This window comes from Colobus angolensis, unplaced genomic scaffold (genome assembly GCF_000951035.1).
Source record: "Colobus angolensis palliatus isolate OR3802 unplaced genomic scaffold, Cang.pa_1.0 Scaffold19, whole genome shotgun sequence".
NCBI classification, from domain to species: Eukaryota; Metazoa; Chordata; class Mammalia; order Primates; family Cercopithecidae; genus Colobus; species Colobus angolensis.
In genome coordinates this window covers 16,568,492-16,577,585 of record NW_012115043.1, presented here as the reverse complement: position 1 = coordinate 16,577,585, position 9,094 = coordinate 16,568,492, and the positions used below count along the sequence as shown (strand labels likewise).

General features: G+C 40.9%; 1 protein-coding gene across 5 annotated transcripts in view; it reads right to left on the bottom strand.

The window, feature by feature from the left end:
• Positions 1–9,094, bottom strand: part of RAB27A (RAB27A, member RAS oncogene family) — a 107,887-nt gene that overhangs the window by 67,561 nt on the left and 31,232 nt on the right. Inside the window, exons 1-2 of one of the 5 annotated variants that reach the window (XM_011940543.1) lie at positions 4,344–4,394; positions 3,641–3,760 (exon numbers count right to left, since the gene is read on the bottom strand). The exons of 1 other annotated variant lie outside the window; for it this stretch is intronic. The gene's annotated coding sequence lies outside the window, so the exon portion shown is untranslated. Of the gene's footprint in view, positions 1–3,640; positions 3,764–4,343; positions 4,395–9,094 lie in introns of those variants that run through there. 3 more of the 5 variants (XM_011940546.1, XM_011940542.1, XM_011940544.1) reach the window with 3 other exon arrangements.

Genomic DNA, 9,094 nt, shown 5'->3' with positions numbered 1-9,094 from the left:
AAAAAAAAAAAAAAAAAGAAATTAAAGATAATCAAAACTTTTAGTTTGGTAAATAAATGGTATATCATTAACTGAAAAAGGAAAAGATTGTTTGAGAAGATGATAATTATTGTAACTAACACTGAGCACTATTCTAAATCCTTTCAAGCACTGACTCATTTAGTCTTCACAACAACCGTATAAGGTCCCTAATCTATAGATGAAAAAAAACAATGCACAGAAAGGTTAATAAATTTGCCCAAGGTCACACAGCCAGAAATGGCAGAACCAAGATTTGAACTCAGACACACTCTCAACTACCACATTACACTGTACGGTACACAACCAGTTAAATGTCTCTCATGTCTGAGGGACATCAAGGGAGTTGTATTTAATTCGCATTTGGAAAACAGACCTAGGGCTCACAAGAAGAATACGGCTATGAATTTTAGTGTCATCAACATAATTCTATTTCCTGAGGCCATGGGAAAAATGAGATGGACATTTAGAGTGAAGAGAGAACCAAAATGTAAGGAGCAGAAAGACAGATCCAAGAAGGAGAGTAGGAAGGAGATTTTTCAAGCAGTGATCATCCACAGGCTGGCTCAGTTGCCACACCACAGAGGTACAAACTTGAAGTGGTCTGGACCTTCTCCGTGTGAAAGTGGCAAACCCATTCACTATTTGCTAGATGAATGAATTTACCACCTAGCTATTTGCTGGATTGACCATCTAGCTAAAGAATAGCTAAAAGATTCCAGCTTAGATCATGTCATCAAGAAAGGAGGCCTGATAGAGTATGAAACGGGGAAAACAAGAAAAACAAACAAAAAAATGGATGCTCTCAGCTCTTGAAAGGATGATTTATACCCGTGTTTGAGCAAAGTGACTTCTGCCTTCAGAGAAGCAGCAGCAAAGCTAGCTCCTCTCTCAAGCAGCAGCCCATCTCATCCATCACCCACTTCCCCTACCTGCCCCCAGCCTACACCGTAAGAGGGCCCCAGCCATGCTGCAGCAACACCAGAAGCGCACAAGAAAACGTGCTGGTGCATAGACAGCGCAAGTAAATAATGGCTTCTGTGATAATCAGCTTTTGTTCTTAATGGGCTTCACATGACTCATCAGCTATCATGTGTGCTATAGCCTGAGCTCTGGCTCTAAATCAAACAAGTTCAAAGGGAGGAAGAAAGGAATAACAGCAAAAGATGAGCAGATATCTCAAGAAGACTTAATCCTACGGAGGAAAAACAGAAGTGGAGGGAGGGAGAAGACAGTTTCCCCGTTGAGCACTCAGGTACCGAGTGTCCAGAGAGGGCGGAAGCTGAAACAGCTGCAGAGAGAGGCAGCCTAGTTGCCATGGTGCCATCCTGCCAGCCAGCAAGATTTCATCAGACCGTCCCCTTTCTGCCACAGTTCCTGTCTTGTGGGCAGCAGAAGCACCAAGAAAGAAGAAAAATGGTTGTTTGTATTCTTACGGCCACAGGGTCATAACTCTACGACCTATTTCTACAAGTGACAAGGAGAAAGCGCTAAGAAACAGAGAAAGCAGCCAAGATGGGGCTAAACTCCTTTGGAATGTATTAAATCTAACTTCATTCTATGGATAAAATGCCCTCGTGCATAAACACTCATCCCCAAAACATCTTTTTTTTTTTTTTTTGGTATTTATAATCCAAGAACCTTGATACAGAATGTCTGCTTTTTATCAAGGCTCTTTCCCACAATGACTTCTGATAATGGGGCTTGGGGTTCATTCCCAGGTGAAAAGCATGAGTTTGTGGCAAAGAAAACAGTATTTTTTGGTCACCACACTGGAATGGAAGCCAGGAGACTCTGAAGGATGACTTGGCACTAATGCAAATCAGCAAATGACTTTAGCACTTCTAAGCCTCAATTTCTTCATCTGTAAAATGAGAAGAATGGACTGGGTGAACACGAAGTCCTTCCACTCTCTTAACCTATGCTCATGGGTGCTCAGGGCAAGGGAACCCTTCCAGGTATCTCTTGTGATATTAGGCTGTCCATGTGTCAGGACCGTGATTGTGCCTCCAGGGACACACAAGTGTGAGAGTAGCTACAACCCAGTGGAAGCAATAAGCAAACACATACACACTCACAAAGTTAGATCCCTGTATTTGATTAAACCATGGGTTAGTGGACAGGAACCATGTCTTACGCATCTTCACACACTCGATATCGAGCACATACCAGGCACTGGGCTTAACAAATGTTTACTGCATGCAATTTCAGGCAAATATTTAAAATGTCATATTATGAAACTTTTCAGACATACCGGTTATGGATTGAATTGTATTTCCCTAAAATTCACATGCTGAAGCTCTAACTCCCAGTACGTCAGAATATGTTTTTTTGGAGCTAGGACCTTTATAGAGGGAATCAAGTTAAAAAAGAGGTCATTAGGGTGGGTCCTAACCTACCCTCATGGTCTCTTTACAAGAAAGGAACTGTGATCACAGATATGCACACAGGGAGGATGGCATGAAGAGACATAGGGAGAAGACAGCCATCCACAGCTAAGCAGAAAGGCCTGGAACAGATTCTCCCTCACAGTCCTCAAATGGGACCAACCCACTGACATCTTGATCTTAGACTTTCAGGCTCCAGAACTGTGAGGCAATACATTTCTGTTTTTGAAATCACAGTTTTAAAGCCACCCAGTTTATAGTGCTTTCTTATGGCAGCTCTAGTAAACTAATACAATATCCAGAAGTAGAGAGAATTATATAATGAAATCTCCCATCACACCACCCAGATCTTTCACTCCAGCATACTTCACTTTGCATCTCTAAAATATATGGACATTTCCTTACATAACAACAATACCCTTATCAAACCCAACAGAATTAACACTAATTGAAAAGCAGATTTAATTCCCAGAAGAAATAAACGTTATACTAAAACACACACTTACATTCCTCCATTAAAACTATTAACACTATTAGGCCGGGCACAGTGGCTCATGCCTATAATCCCAGCACTTTGGGAGGCCGAGGCGGGCAGATCATTTGGGGTCAGAAGTTTGAGACCAGCCTGGCCAACATGGTGAAACCCTATCTCTACTAAAAATACAAAAATTAGCCAGGCATGGTAGCTTGGGGTCCCAGCTACTCAGGACGCTGAGGCAGTAGAATTGCTTGATCCTGGGAGGCAGAAGTTGCAGTAACCCAAGACTGTACCACTGCACTCAAGCCTGGGCGACAGAGCAAGACTCTGTCTCAAATTTAACAAAAGAAAGAAAAGAAAGAAAGCTGTTAACACTATCAAAAACAAAACACCAGTAAGCTTGAATTTTTGTCAGACAACCCTCAGAGGATAAGCAAGACTCTCAGAATAATTCAATTTCTTAATCAGCTCGCATATTCAACAATTACCTGAAAGTAAAAACCTGTGTTTCTTTTTCAAGTACAGAAAAGAAAGGAAGAATGCAGTCAGTATTCATACCCACTCCCTGGTCACTGAAAATGCACTTTTCAAACTAATCCCTAGAAACTTAGTAGACATCATAAAGTCTTTAGTTTAAAAATAATATATGCACTGATATTGTATGTTATATTGCACATAATTTAAGCGCATGAAAATTGACATGACAGAGCTCAAAACCACTACCAAAAAAAAAAAAAAGATAAATACAAAACCATACCTTGCCAGGGTAGAGAACCGCTTGTTGTAATTTTCTAAAACGTTAGAGACTGGAGTTACCAACGCTTCAACAATTGACAATTTCCAATCACATGTCCTCTTCAGGAAGGTTACTTTTTGTCTGAGGTTAAGACAGGGAGAAATGTTAAAGTCAGAATGGCCTACTTAAAAAGGTTTTCAAAAGACTCTTTTGAAAAGCAGTTCGCTCCATCAACTTTCAAAACAGGCATCGCTGTAAAAACCCGCAATCCAGCTAATGAGTCTCAGCTGTTTGTCATATGGCACTGCAGACCAGTCAAGTGATTTTTGCCCCTTTCAAGCTTACCAAGTTCCAATTCGACTGGCCACTCAGAGGGCGGCTTTATTAACCTCTTCTGGTATTAGAAGACCCGTACTTCAGCTCTTTCTTCCTCCCACCTACCCCGTGAATCAAACAAGTAGAACATTTGTTTTCTTGAGAAAATATTTAGAAAAGCATTGTATTCTCAAGGCCCTTAAAGGTAATATTCGTATTGTTGCTTACAAATACAATGCCTTATCCAAACAAACGATATGGGAGATCAAATGGAAGTGGCAGGAGGGATGGGGCTGGCTTACTTACCAGACCTTGCAGCTGGCCTCCAATTCCATAAGTAAAACTGCCTACAAGGGAGTCCACCCAGATATCTTGCCGGCATCTCAAATTCAACATGTCCTGTACTCACCTCCTTTGCTTTTCTCCACAACCTTGCTTCAAACCCACTTCTCTTCCTGTGCCTTGAATCACACAATCCCAACACACACAGCCAGAAATCTGATGGTTCTCATTAACTCCTCCCTCTCTGCCCCTCCCACTTCCAATTGGCCACCAAGTCCTAAGGATATTCATCATCTCGCCTTTACTCCAAGTTTTGATTATTTCTTGGATGGCTATAATAAACCTCTTATTTGGTTTTCTGGTACCCACGGACACCACACCCAAAGTGATCTTTCCAAAAGGCAAATGAGAGTCCATCACTCTCCTGTTAATGGCTCCCCACAATCTCCACAATAAAATTCCTCCTCCTTAAGCTTCTGCCTTCAGTATCACCTGCCTCCTGCCTATAAGCTGCTAGAGTCCAGCCATCAGAACTCCTTGTAATTTTCTAAGTTAAGTGGTTCTCAAACTGTGGTTACAAGACCAGTATTACCAGCATCTTCTAGGAGCTTACTACATTTGCACATTCTTGGGCCCACCCCACTGAATCAGAAATGCTGAGGATAGGGCACAGCTGTCTGTGGTTCAACAAGCACTCCAGGTGATTCTGATACACACTAAAGTGTGAGAGTTGCTGCTCTAACTGCACCAAGCTCTGTTCACCAAGAGAATCAGCTCCTTGGCTCCTTGTGCCAGCAATGCTGAGCTGGATGCACCTCCCTGTGCTTAGTATTTCTAGAACTGGTCACCCCTGTGTGCTAATTATTCAATTTATTTCTTGGTCTTTGTTGTTGGTTTGTGACGATCTTGAAGACAGGGGTTGTATCTTGTTTTTTATTCATTCACCCCACAATGAGTTACTGAGCACTTATTAATTATTGGGTGAAATGTTGGACATAGAACTAATCAATCTATCCCTTGTCTCTAGGAGAAGCTACGCTTTCATTGGCAGCTGAACGTGTGACTGAAGACTCAATCTGTCCAATCTAAAAAAACTACCACCAGCCTCAAGAACTTTGGGCAGCTGAGAAAAGTCAGAGCACAACCAGTCCACATCTCTTCTCATGGTAAATGAAATGGAAGTTTTGTTTCATACTTGATGAAAATCTCATGAAAATGCACCCCTTTCTCTTTTATATCTCACAGCAACCTCGAGAATTTTGAGAACAATTTATTAAGAAAATGTATCAAGATTTTTAAATCCCAGATTAAAATTCATTAGAGTTAGCTTCCTTTAATTACAAGTTCAGATTAGCACTTCTCAACCCTCAGGATATATAGGAATCTCCTAGGGATCTTTCAAAATGCCAATTCTGATTCAATATTCATGTAGGGGGAGATCGAGACCTTCCCGGCTAACACAGTGAAACCCCGTCTCTACTAAAAACACAAAAAATTAGCTGGGTGTGGCGGCGGGCACCTGTAGTCCCAGCTACTCAGGAGGCTGAGGCAGGAGAATGGCATGAACCTAGGAGGCGGAGCTTGCAGTGAGCCGAGATCACGCCACTGCACTCCAGCCTGGGTGACAGAGCGAGACTCTGTCTCAAAAAATAAAAAAAATAAAAAATTCCTCTAGGGGGCCCAGGAGTCTATATTTCGAGTAAGCACTCAGGTGATGCCCAGATGACGCCCAGGTGACATTCTTAACTCTGGAACTATAATTTGAATAGCAAGTAAAATTATTACAACAAGACCATTTTTCATAGTCTGCTTAAAGCAACAAAACCTTTTTTGGATGCTTTTGCATTAAAATCTTTCTAAAATATCTTTCAGACTTCAGAATAAAGATGGCATGCTCAGCCTGTACATGTGGTTCTGCTTCCTCCCATAATCTCACTAATATAACAATAAAGAATGTTTTATTTCTTTTAGACATAAACTCACAAGGACAAAGATCAGGTAGTGGAAGCAACACAATGTTCGTAGAAGCTAGAGAGTAGATGGACTAGAGGTGACTGATTAACAGACCTCGGAAAGCTGGCTCTTCATCTGCCAGTAGGGAAATCCAAGAAGGAACTCATCACAGAATCTCCAGAAAGTCTCAGGGATTCAGAACCCCAAAACTTCTGGAATTCGGGGGACCGTAAAATCGAGACTCAAAACAGACAGAATGGTGGTCATCTGCTTAAAAAGCAGCTCAGCACACCAAGAGAAGAAGAAAAGAAAAAAAGAATTACCAAATAGAAAATAATGAGCAAAATGGCATAGTAAGTCCCTATCTATCTATAGTTGCTTTAAATGTAAATGTATTACATTCTCCAATTAAAAGACATAGAGGCTGGGCACGGTGGTTCACGCCTATAGTCCTAGCACTTTGGGAGGCCAAGGCAGGCAGATCACTTGAGGTCAGAAGTTCAAAACCAGCCTAGCCAACATGGTGAAACTCCGTCTCTACTAAAAATACAAAAAATATTAGGCAGGCATGATCGCGGACACCTGTAATCCCAGCTACTCAGGAGGCTGAGGCAGGAGAATTGCTTGAACCTGGGAGGCGGAGGTTGCAGTGAGCCAAGATCATGCCACTGCACTCCAGCCTGGGCGACACAGTGAGACTCCATCTCAAAAATAAAAATAAAAATAAAAATAAAAAATATATAAAAGACATAGAATGACAGAACATATATAAAAAATAAGATACAATTATTTGCTGCCCGAAAGAGAGTCGTTTTAGATTTAAGGGCAGACAGACCAGAAGTGAAGGGATGGAAAAAAATATTTCATGCAAATAGAAACCAAAAGAAAGTAGAGGTGACTATACTTATATCAGAATAGACTTCAAGTAAAAAACAGTCCCAAGAGACCAAAAAGGTAGTTATGTGGTGACAAGGAGGTGAATTCATCAAGTAGATATAACAGTTGTAAACATGTAGGCACCCAACATCAAAGCACCTAAATATATAAAGCAAATATTAACCAAACTGAAAGGAGAAACAGATAACCATACAATAATAGTAAGGGATTTGAATACCCTAATTTCAACAATGAACAGATTATCCAGATAGAAAATCAATAAGGAAATGGCAAGTCTGAACAATATTATAGAACAAATGGAATTAACAGGCACATACAGAACTTTCTATCTAACTATAGGAGAATATACATTATTCTCAAGTGCACATGGAATATTCAGAATAGAACATATGGTAGCCCACAAAACAAGTCTCAACAAATTTAAGAAGATTGAAATCATACTAAATATCTTTTCTGACCACACCAACATGTAACTAGAAATCAATAACAGGAAGAAAACTGAAAAATTCACAAATATGTGGAAATTCAGTAACATAATCCTGAACAGCTAATTGGCCAAATAAAATCAAAAGGAATTTTTTTAAACTCTTGAGATACATGAAAATAGAATATAACACATCAAAATTTTATGGGATTCAGCAGAAGCAGTTTTAAGAGGGAAGTTTACAGTGATAAATGGCCTCCATTAAGAAAAAAGAAAGATCTTCAGTAAACAACCTAAGTTGATACTGCAACAAACGAGAAAAAAGGGAACAAAATAAGCCCAAAGTTAGAAGAAGGAATGAAATAATAAAGATTGGAGCTAAAATTAAATAGAGACAAAAAAAAAACAGAAAAGAAAGAAAAGATGAATAAAACTAAGTATTTTTTGAAAAAAAAAACAAAATTGACAAAACTGGCTGGGCGCAGTGGCTCACGCCTATAATCCTAACACTTTGGGAGGCTGAGGCGGGTATCACCTGAGGTCAGGAGTTTGAGACCAGCTTGAACAACATGGCGAAATTCCATTTCTACTTAAAACACAAACATTAGCCGGGCATGGTGGCGGGTGCCTGTAATCCCAGCTGCTTGGGAGGCTGAAACAGGAGAATCACTTGAACCTGGGAAGCAGAGGTTGCACAGAACTGAGATTGCACCACTGCACTCCAGCCTGGGTAACACAGCAAGAATCTGTCCTCAAAAAAAAAAAAATAAATTTTATATATTTTACATATATATATATATATATAGAGAGAGAGAGAGAGAGAGAACTTAGTCTAAAAAATGAGTAAAAACTCAAATTAATAAAATTGTAAATGAAATAGGAGGTGTTACAACTGATACCACAGAGGTATAAAGAATAATAAGAGATACTCTAAATAATCCAGTCAGGTGCAGTGGCTCACACCTGTAATCCCAGCACTTTGGGAGGTCAAAGTAGGTGGATCACTTGAAGTCAGGAGTTCAAGACCAGCCTGGCCAACATGGTGAAACCCCGTCTCTACTAAAAATACAAACATGAACTGGGGCATGGTGGTGCGCACCTATGATCCCAGCTACTTGGGAGGATGAGGCAGGAGAATCACTTGAACCCAGGAGGCAGAGGTTGCAGTGAGCTCAGATTGCTCCATTGCACTCCAGCCTGGGTGACAAAGTGAGATTCCATCTATAAAAAAAAGTGTGATTACATCAAACTAAAGCTGCTGCACAGCAAAGGAAACAATAAAATGGAAAGGCAACTGGCTGGGCATGGTGGCTCACACCTGTAATCCCAGCACTTTGGGAGCCCAGAAGGCAGATCACTTGAGGGCAGGACTTTGAGACCAGCCTGACCAACATGGCAAAATCCCATCTCTACTAAAAATACAAAAATTAGCTGGACATGGTGGTGGGCACCTGTAATCCTGGCTACTCAGGAGGCTGAGGCACGAGAATCACTTGAGCCCGGAGGCAGAGGTTGCAGTGAGCGGAGATCATGCCACTGAACTCCAGCCAGGTGACAGAATGACACTCCACCTCAAGAAAGAGAGAGAGAGAGAGAGAGAGAGA